Below are 8,730 nucleotides of genomic sequence, written 5' to 3' on the forward strand. Positions count from 1 at the left end.
TGGGATCATGAAAGAAAGCCTAAACTAAAAAGAAGAATATGACACACATGGACTTGGCATGTAGGTCTTTGCCTGCTGGGGCAAGCTTGCCTAGGTTTAAGCAGAGTGCAATTCATGATCCTGGCTAGATGGCTACCCCTTTGATTGAAAAGATACCAGAGCAGTGTTCCCAATTCCACACAGTGAGCCAGTGACAAACAGGAAGATTTTTTAAGATCTCCTGGTGTGCTTGTTTTTGTTTTTCAGGTATGAAGACAATTGGCTTACTGGGAAGGAAAATGTGCAGGCGATATTCTACCCAATCAAAGAATAGGCCTATTGAAATTAATGGTGTCAACAGAGTCATGTACACTAATTTCCATTAGTCTACTCTGAGTAGAACTAACATTGCATAAACCTTTTGTCTCAACATATTTAAAAAGGTTTTTATTTGAATAAAATGGAAAATAGGCAGTATTGGCACTTGTCTCGTACAAATCTTCCCATTTTATTTTCTCCCACTCTTCACATTTACTCATATCTCTTTATTGCCATATCCTGACATCTTCTAAATCTTCTAAATGTCCATATTTCACCCTCTTAGTATGGGTGCTATTGCCAATGTGCTAGGTGTCAAAACTTTTCAATGTTTGTCCCATATATTTAAGCCCACATTAACAATGTAATTTTCTCCATTGCACCATTTTCCCTGTCTACTTATATTTGTTTGCACTGTCTGATTTCCATTGCTCTAAAATACTTTCATCACCCATGTTTCATAATATATTTCCAAGCAAGCAATTTCCAATTCTCTTTTCTTACAAATTTCTCTTCCTATTTTATTCACGCTTGCCTTCCTACCCAACCAAATGAACTTTGCTATCACTTTTTGCCTTTAATGTTTGACCAGCAGTAACTGGGTGGAATACCTGCTGCTCTTTGTAAAAGTGGCTTTTCCCTGTCACCTTCATCTGTGCATGGTAGGAGTTTATCTTCATTTTGAAGTCTGAGGCCAACACCTCCCTTGTTTTCTGCACACCTTATACTTAAGCCTGACACTGCAACTAGCTGTTGAAGGGGAAGGATTGTTTTTCCAATACGGTTTCTCCATTCTGCGAGGAATAAAAGGGAAGGAAAGAAAGAGAAGACATTTGCAGCAGCTATACTTTAAAGCATGGGTTCCTTCTTGCTTATCTGAAGGAGGAGCCTTATCCTTGCATCCCCAGATGTTGGAGTTGAACCAAAATTCCTATGAGGGATTTGGATCTGGAATCCTGAGGCAGGCTATTGGTACGGATTCTGAGAAGATGAATATTAGCAATATACCAATATTTGGTATTCTCCTTGGGTGTTTGTACAAATTATTCTCTTTTAGTGCCTAAGTACTGGTGGAGTTAAGTCTGGTTATAGCAGAGTAATCTTATGCTACCATAAGTGTGATGCTATACCTCCATGGATCCCTAATGCCAGTATATCTTCAAGTTCTGTTGCCAGAAATAGATAGAAAATATCCTCCTGTTTACATAACGGAGGAAAGGATTGCACTACTATTAACTGCAAGCAATTTTAGCTCAATTAGAGCAAATGTGTTGGAAAAACTTGAACGAAGGAGCAGTGTCCAGGCAATAATTATTTTATTGACATCTTTGTGTTGTTTTGATCCACTGATATTTCCCCTCCCCCCTTTTAGATCATTGCACAGCAAGGGAAGTACATTAAAAAATAACAATACTGCTGTATTCTACTGGAATCCTAGGAGAGATTTCAAGTGTGATCGTTATACTTCCAAAACTGTTATGCCTCTTTACTCCTACTCCAGCTGAAGTCCCATAAACTGTCTAACAGCTTGCTCCTACCAAATGTGCAGCTTTAAAGTGACTCCCAGGAATCGGACAGCCACTGACCTGTATGTTAAACAGGACCAATAAATAAACTGCATAGAATAATTATTTAAAACATACAAAAATAAATTGCATTAAAGAGAATTGTCAGCATAAGAATAGAAACCAAACGGCAACAACTGCAGATCAGAATTAATATATGATAAACAAAACCCTGCAGGAATAAACGAGCCAAGCGAAGCTGAAACCAATTGGATCTTCCCTGAGAGGCTGTTCTGTAATCAAGGTACCATTAAAGAAAAGAGACAGGTATCCCTTGTGCTCACTCTTAAATCTAATGCCAGTGGACATAGAGCAGGGCCTGTAATATTGAACTTAAGGCTCAAATTGGGGAGAAAGTGGTTAAGGTCTTCTTACCACAGACAAGGGCTTTAAAGGTGTTAAGTTGTGGGTGAACATATCAGACGACACAGCGATTCTTCCAAAGCAGCTCTTTATTTGTAAGCTGGAACAGAACTGAACAGCAAACAGCTCAACCAGCCTGCTTTTATAAGCAGCCGGCTATCAACATTGTAGCAACAACAACCCAGGGTTTCCCACCTAAAGTAACTGACGTGGACCTGAGTGAAAACTATATACACAATACCCCTGGTGACCAGGGTGAAAACTTCAATACATAACACCCCTCCCCACCGAGATAAGGCATTAGTTACAATCATAGTGGTTCCATTACATACAGCAATACCCTTATTGGTTTCAGTAAGGCACATAAGCATATTAATTGACCCTATTCACCATACAGCTTTACATGTGCAGTTTGTCCAGCGAACATAGTCTTTTAAATATGGGCTACTGGCCTTGTGGATTTCCTGGGCGGAGAGTTCAGCAGCTTCTGACGCCACAGCCTCCTCAGTGGCTTTCTGCAGCGTGAGGTCTGGCTTGGCGAGGAGATGCCGTTGCAGACTGATGTCCTGGACCCCACAGATGATTTCATCCATCAGGGCATCGTCTAAGTCTTGGAACTTGCAGTGCATTGCAGCCTGTCAGAGGGCGGCGGTTTAGTTGTTAATTGATTCCCCCTCTGCCTGGTTCCAGTGGTAGAACGCATGGCGGGCAGCAATCTTGGACGGCTTTGGTACGTAGTGGTTGCGGAGCTTCTCTTGAATCATGTCCCATGGCGCTGCCTGGACTGCTAAAGGCGCAACCAATGCTCGGGCCGTCGCGAACACCTCAGGGCCACAAGGCTGAGGAAGAGGCCCTGCTTCTGCTCTACAGACCCTCTTGTCAGCTCATTTGCTTGGAGTTAGCAGTCGAACCGAGCAACACAGGAGTCCCATGATTCAGAGGCTGGAGCAAACGGCGGTAGAGGCATGAGTGAAGCCATGGTTCCAATGCTGACGTGGAGGTGATGGATGGAACACCGTGCTCTAGCCAGAACGGTCAGCTCTGAATTGGTTCTGCTCCGTGATTTTGCACAGTGTTTCAGCTCCGTGATTCAGCTCATCTCAGAGGGTGGCCACGTCTGGCTGTGCTCTGATGTCCATCGATCCCACCTTCGTCGCCAGTGTTAAGTTGTGGGTGAACATATCAGACGACACAGCGATTCTTCCAAAGCAGCTCTTTATTTGTAAGCTGGAACAGAACTGAACAGCAAACAGCTCAACCGGCCTGCTTTTATAGGCAGCCGGCTATCAACACTGTAGCAACAACCACCCAGGGTTTCCCACCTAAAGTAACTGACATGGACCTGAATGAAAACTGTATACACAATACCCCTGGTGGCCAGGGTGAGAACCTCAATACATAACAAGGTCCAGTACTTTGAATTTAGGCCAGAAACGAATTTGGCAGCCAAATAGACAATGTAATGCTGTGGTTTTAAAATCAGAACTATAGGCACCAGTTAAAACCTTTTGAAGCAGCTTAAATGTCCAGTTGCCATGGCTGGCAACCTCACAAAGCATACATTATAATAATCTAATCAGACACCTAATCTATTGCCAGGGCCAGCACAAAACATTTTGTAACCAGAAACTGGCCCAGCCATGTTTCCGCCTCCTTACTGTTGCTTTCTGCCTTCTTTCTCATTGCCACTTCCTACTACCTGCCTGCTGCTATAAGCACTGGGACCATGTTTCTCCCTTTCTCCCTTTCTCTAGCCAGCCGCCCACATCTCCCTACTTACAAAGCAGCAGTGGCCTGGGCACTAGCTCCCTACGTTGCTCTGGAAGAGGGACTAGATTTGTCAGTAGTGACTGAGGGGCAAAGAGGGAGGGAGAAGCAACAGCAGGTGGGCAGGAAGGAGCAACTGGTGAATTGACATTGGGCGGGTGGCCGGTCCTGTGCACAGTTAAAGAGATCACAAATCTAGTAGATATTCAGGATAACCTCACCAGTGTAAAGTGCCACCTATGCAGAAGTTTTAATGAGGATTCCCTGATTTTTGCAGAAACCTATCTCAATGGTCTCTTGGACCACAAAGCCGTCCGTATTTCATTTGGTATATGCACTTCTAGGTCCATCTCCCTTGGCATTTTGGGGTACAAAGGATTGCCATATTCTAGGTTTATTACAGCTTTAAAAATCAAGGAAGGTATGCCCTTAGAGAATGGAAAGAGGTTAGCAAAACGTGTGCTTGCCTGAGTGGAAGTATCTGGGTTTAACAAGAAACTTAACATCATTATCATTATCATCATCATTTATTATTTATATCCTGCCCATCTGTCTGGGTTTCCCCAGCCACTCTGGGTGGCTTCCAACAGAATATTAAAAATAGAATCAAACATTTAAAACTTCCCTAAACAGGGCTGCCTTCAGATGTCTTCTACAAGACAGGTACGGTAGTTGTTTATTTCCTTGACATCTCATGGGAGGGCATTCCACAGGGCGGGCGCCACCACTGAGAAGGCCCTCTGCCTGATTGAAATGGTACCACGACCATTTAAGATTTGCTTTGTCCCATATGAATTGTTCTTTTCGTAGAGGAATACCATTTGCATAAAAGTCTATAAAAGCCTGTCTGTTTCCAGCCATTCCAATCTAAGCATTTCCTTGCTTCATTAAAAGATGGATAGTAGCAAAGAGATATCAGAGCAGCCATTTTTTTAAACTTTGTTTTCCAAATATTCAGTGCGGTGCATAGGAAAGGATTTGCAATGGTATGGGTTTTAGCAAGTGAAGAGGGTAGAAAAGGACATGCTTTACATACTGGATCCAAAATTTCTATATCCACCCATTGTTTACCATATTATCTGTGGATCAATGACATCAAATCCTTTAGTTGAAAGGCATTGTAATAAGTTTGCAGGTGTAGGATTCCAACCCCACCAGTTGGAACACTTCCAGATATAATTCTGTAGCCTAGTCATGCTCCCCTCCCTTTGTGTATGAGCTTGATTATTAAGCACTGCCAAATTCTGAATTATTTGGTTGTAATGATAATTGGCAGCACTTGAAATATAAACAACAATTTTGGAAGGATAGATAGCAATCTTTACAGCGGCTATGTGACCTGAACATGATGAATACAGGTATTTCCAAGATCTATGACCCCATTGTACCTGTAAAAGTAAATGTGTGAAGTTTACTTCCTTTGCTGACAGATTTTTAGTTATGGGCACTCTATCTGCCTTGTGGCAGATTTTACAACTGGTCTGTTTTGAGTGATTGATTGATCAGAGTGAGAAATACCCATATACATTATTTCTGATTTGGATTCATTGGTTTTGAATCTGGCTACTTTACCATACTTTCTTAGTTCTTCCATTATTACAGGCATTGCAGCTTTTACTGAATGGTATTGTTGAAAGGAAACAGCAAGGCCCAGCTTCTGTTCTCTTGGTGCCTTGACCTGAGCATTGTCCTTTCTGGAGCTTTAGGATTTAGGTACGCCTTAGCTGCTAGTTCCAGGTCAATGTTTTGCCACATCTTTATTTCAAAATTACTACAAAGGAAGTAATCCTGCATAATACTGCCTCCGTAATTTGAAGCATTGCCCTCTTGTATTGAGCAAGACATCACATACTTTTTTGTGGTTTCACAACTGGTTCTACGGCATGTGACATAGTTACTTTAACAAACATGTTTTGGGTGGTACCTTTGCCCCCTCATTGTTTTCACACAGAATAAATTTCTTACCTTGGCTTGATCTGCATGTTTCTAAAGCTGCATGAAATAACTGGTATAATGTAATGGTTGAATGGGGGCTATAGGGTGGGATGTTTCCAGCTTTCCTTTCATTTTTATTTTCTTCTCGTTTATAGCCTATTCCAAAAGTCACCCACACAATTAACATCAATCTATACAAGAATTCAGTCAAATCACAAATTAAAGAACACTTTGCGACTAACTAGTAACCAGCATAGTTCCTAGAGAACAAATGTTATATCGTCCCGTAGCCAAGTGTCAGCCAGCAGCCTCAGTGATGCACCCTAGTCCAATTGCAGTTTCTGAATACTCTTCAAATAAAGCCCTATGTGGGACACATCGTGGTAGGCCAACATTGAGCTCACCAGTACTTGGGTCACAGACTCCAGGTTCTTGTTTCCAGAGGTTGCAGCTTGCATAGAAGGGCAAGTCTGAGGAAAGCATTCCTGGCCACAGATATCACCTGTGCATCTGTGCAGAGTCCGGTCGAAGAATACCCCCAAGACACAGGCGTGATCTTTCAGGGGAGAAATGGGGAACCTGCCACTCTCAAGATGTTATTAGACTGTAGCTGAACTGTCTCACCTGCATAGCCAGCGGTCAGGAATGATGGGTGTTTTAGTCCACAACATCTGGAGGACCACAGGTTCCCCACCCCTCCTTTAGGAGGCATGCGACTCATAAATCTCAACACAGCCCCAAACTAACTAAATAATTTTCTCTCAGGCTCCCAGTTGAATTATGAGAATAGCAGTACTGGTGTATATTTCAGGATTGTTGCAATAAGAGGACAGGAGTACTAACCTTATTACATAATTACTACAAAGATCATCAGGATACCCTATATGAAGCACATTGAATACTTAATTGGTAGGTATATAAATGCTAATACAGTCGTACCTTGGTTCTCAAACGGAATCCATTCTGTTCGACTTCCGAAAATGTTTGAAAACCAAGGTGTGGCTTCCAATTGGCTTCCTACACTCAATCAGAAGCCACGTAAGCCACGTTGGACATTTGGCTTCCAAAAAAAGTTTGCAAACCGGAACACAGCATTTGGGAGCCAAAACGTTTGAAGCACAAGGCGTTCGAAAACCAAGGTACGACTACATATTTGGCAGCTGGCTCTGCTATTGCTATCACAGTTCCCACAGGCCAAGCACTAACTATCTTGTTGTCTTTTTGCTTTTTGGACTTGTGTCCATCAGAGTGGTGATGCCATACTTCACAATAATGCCATAGCAATAAACAATAGAAGTCACTTCCTAAGCACCCCCAGCCACTGACAGAGCTACAGGCAACTCTGTGTGAGAGCAGAAAATGAGGGCAAAGCTTGATTTCACAAAGAAACAGCCAGTGTATTGTGTAACCAGAAAAATCACTGCTAGGACAATGCTTCCTCTGTACTTCCAAGCTACCCTCCAAATCAGGAGCCTTTTCAGTTCCAGGTCTAAGAGCAGCAAAAAATACAAACCCCTTTCTCTTCATGATTTGCCCCAGAAGGCAGTGCTCAGACATTCCTACTTTTACTTTTCTCAAAGACAGTATCACAAACAGCACCAGATTTAGGGTGGCGTGGGCAGTTCCTACGCACAGGGCGCCAAGCTAAGGGAGAGCAAAATAGTAATACTGAGAAGATCCATAAAAAAGCAACTGTACCATTGTACAGTTACTGTGAAATTAAAAAATATTTGGTGGGGCGGGGCGGGTTTCCTTGCTCAGGGCACCATATTACCAAAGTCCGCCCCTGTCACAAGTCATCTGTAAAGAATGTTGTAACATATGATAGTCCATGACTTGTAAAATTTGAGAAATGCTTCAAGTCTCTTTCTACGCTGGAACACTACAGAAATCACACCTGCCTCAGAGAGATGGATAATATTGAATTGTTCACTGTCACGGCAAGTGTGCACATGGACTAGAGCTCTAACCCAACTTATTCCTGCTGGATCTTCCTGTAAGTGTGTGCATCAGTGGTGGCAAATGCAAAGTGAAGCCCCCCTGTGACCCCTCCAGACATTCTGAGCCCTGCTTTGACCTCCAGTTCTTCTCCTTTGTCCCCCAGGCCTCAAGACTGAAGGTGGCAGCAGACCCAGAAGGAAGTCCACATTCACCCTAGGAGCACCTGTTTAGCTGTCAAAAGGCTTTATTACTTCTGATATAGGCCTTCATTGCATCTCATAAGGTTGCCAAGGAGACCTCAGGAGTTCTTTATGATGAATTTCAAGTTGGAGCTTGTCAAGAGCTATTTGGTTTTGTACTAATGCTCCAGGAGTGTTAGCACATAGTAATTCCATGGTGAAAGATCAAGAATGGGTCACCATGGGTGACATTAAAGGAGTGAATTTGTTTGCCCATTCTTTCCAGACCTTGAGCTCCGAAAGGGATTTGAGAAATTGCCTATAGATAATTTTTGGAATGGTTAGCCTCAGCTATTCCCTGCCCATTTAACGTTCCATTGTTATCCAGAACACTTTTTAAAGAATTAAACAGGGGGGGGGGGTATGTGCGTGGTATAGATTGGTCACATCACAATATCATTTCAAAATGGTTACTGCCACACCTCCCTGTGCTGTGGGCCTGTACAATGGGTGGCAAGGTAGCTGAGGCTTCCTATTTAGATGAATAAATGAATAAGTATCATTGTTGGCTATTGCTTGAGTCATTTTTATGATAATTTCAAGGAGGCATAGCAGTAGCATCACTTTAACTCTGGCAATACGGCCAAGCCAAGATAATGTGAGCTTGCTCCACTTTTTAATTT

This window comes from Podarcis raffonei, chromosome 6 (genome assembly GCF_027172205.1).
Source record: "Podarcis raffonei isolate rPodRaf1 chromosome 6, rPodRaf1.pri, whole genome shotgun sequence".
NCBI classification, from domain to species: Eukaryota; Metazoa; Chordata; class Lepidosauria; order Squamata; family Lacertidae; genus Podarcis; species Podarcis raffonei.